Source organism: Sinocyclocheilus rhinocerous, unplaced genomic scaffold, assembly GCF_001515625.1.
Source record: "Sinocyclocheilus rhinocerous isolate Xijiao unplaced genomic scaffold, SAMN03320098_v1.1 scaffold114, whole genome shotgun sequence".
Classification (NCBI taxonomy): Eukaryota; Metazoa; Chordata; class Actinopteri; order Cypriniformes; family Cyprinidae; genus Sinocyclocheilus; species Sinocyclocheilus rhinocerous.
In genome coordinates, this window is record NW_015646344.1 from 498400 (window position 1) to 500801 (window position 2402).

Below are 2402 nucleotides of genomic sequence, written 5' to 3' on the forward strand. Positions count from 1 at the left end.
CTTGCGTACATGCTTAAACTGAATACTGCATCACACGCCACACTCAAGGCCATCGCTTCAAATCGCCTGTCCAATTCAGCCAGAAATGACTCAGTCCACCACATTTTTATTAGCGGGTTTATAAAAAAAAAAAAAAAAAAGAATATTTGTTAACTTGCTAATGCGGGAAAATAACGAAAAGAGAGTCCTCTCATGTCCTCTCAAGTTGAGAATCATTCGCGACTCACAAGGATATGGGGCTTAAATAATTAATTTTGCCCAAAACATACTTATTCTTACCACTAAAATAATTAGATAATACAAATAAAATGAGACAATGTGAATTCTTTAATTTTGTATATTTTATTCATATTTTATTCATTCAATGAAAAAAACATTATTGGCTCTCGTCTGGGGGGGCAGGGGGCCTTAATCGCTGTCTATGCAGCAGATTCTCCAGTTTCTACCACATTCAAATTAACACACTTCCAAAGAATTACAGCAACAAAGACCAACACAGAGCACATAAAACAAAACAAAACATGTGAATAAGGAGGAAAAATGAAAATGGCTTTATTTTTAGAGTAATAAACAAATGAAGTGACGTGCTGGATGACGGATGAGAGCAGATATAATAATCATATAGTTTGAAGCTGCAGACAGAAACATCAGACTCAGGACAGAAACACACGACCTCTAAAGTAAGAATAACTCACATCTTCCTTCTTTAAATTAGACTTTGAGATATTAATATTGTCTTAATGATTGTGTACAGTGCATTTATGTTCCTGTTATGTTGGATTTTTAATTATCACTGAAATCTTGTTTTACACTAAAATGAATTAGTGAATATTGAAAATCTGAGTTTATTTATTTACTTTTTTCTTCCCCAGAAATGGAGCAAATGCTATATGTCATTCTTCTCATTGGTGAGTGTGTTTGTGGTTTTATTTATGGTTTCTAGTTTCATTAGGTCTGTTATGAAAAGCATTAAATCAAAGCCTCTCTTTCACAGCTCTCTGCTCTGTAGCTGAATGTGTTCAGCATCAGTATCACTTTATAAATGTGATGAAGACCTGGACTGAAGCTCAGAGATACTGCAGAGAGAAATACACAGATCTGGCCACCGTTGACAACATGAACGACATGAACGAGCTGAAGAAGAGTGTGAATGGTGGAGGTGTTCAGTATATCTGGATTGGGCTGCAGAAGACGGGTCGTGATAAATGGCAGTGGTCTTCAGGTGAACCTGCGCTCTATCTGAAATGGGCGACTGGACAACCAGAAGGAAGTTATTGTGCTATGATGTTTAATGGACAATGGGAGGATTTGCCATGTAGTGATAACCGGCATTTCATCTGCAACAACAGTGAGTGCAGCTATTTAAAATTAATTTATAGAAATTCAACAACCATTCATTTATAGATGTGCATATTTTAATGCACTACTAACCCCTATTTTAATTTGATTGTGAATATAGAAGTGACTGTATATTCATTACACTTTCATTGTTAATACAATTTCTGTATAGACATTTTCCAAAAAAAGTAAAAAAATAAAAAAATTAAAAAAAAAAACTTTATCTTTTGTTGTCACAATGGAAACTTGCAGTTAAACAGACTACAGATCTATCAGAAAAAATAAATCACAAAGAGAAAGAAAGATTTATATGGATCTAGTTGTTAATAATCATAACAATCATCTGATAATAACTGTAATGTTCATAAGAAATATATACAGCAGTGACTACAGGCCATAGAGTTTATTTCAGTCTTCAGTATCTCAACACAAACCTGTAATAGCTTAGTTTTACTTGTACATTAACTCAAGTCCAGTTCATGATTGTCCATTCAAACAATTAATTTATTAACTCTTAATTTATAAATTAGTAATCTACAGTCCAAGTAAATGTTTCTATGGATTAGTTAATAGCATATTTAGCTGCAGTGTAACATCTTCCTCTGTTTGACGTTTCTCTTTGTGTCTGAATCAAGTATTCATAATGGATCAATAGAGAGAGCTTTATAATCATCACAATGTTCCCCAGTGTTACTTCATGTTAGATCTTTAAAACAATCCTGAAAATATTGTGAATATTCAATATATCACCAGCTGTAGAAGCAGCTCGAGTCTTTGAGTGACGTGTTTCTGATGTTTCCACCGCTGCTCCTGTTCACATCCAAACCATAAAGCAGCGTAAGAATAATGAACAAACTGATTCATGAATCTTTGTCCACTTGTTTTTCTTAAAGCAAACACAGGACTCTTCTTTGTTAATCAGGAGAAAAACTGGACAGACGCTCAGAGTTACTGCAGACAGAATCACATTGATCTGGTCAGTGTGAGAAACCAGAATGAGAATGAGAAGGTTAAGAAGATCATTAGTGATAATAATAAATCTGGATCACAAGTCTGGATCGGTC

The 2402-nt window shown here is 34.3% G+C and overlaps 1 protein-coding gene and 1 pseudogene across 1 annotated transcript in view; both read left to right on the forward strand.

The window, feature by feature from the left end:
* Positions 1-577: 577 nt before the first annotated feature.
* The window catches only part of LOC107707279 (macrophage mannose receptor 1-like), a 67365-nt gene continuing 65540 nt past the window's right edge, over positions 578-2402 (forward strand). The window contains exon 1 of the mRNA XM_016511267.1: positions 578-680. The gene's annotated coding sequence lies outside the window, so the exon portion shown is untranslated. The remainder of the gene's footprint in view (positions 681-2402) is intronic.
* Positions 875-2402, forward strand: part of LOC107707277 (macrophage mannose receptor 1-like) — a 6467-nt pseudogene continuing 4939 nt past the window's right edge.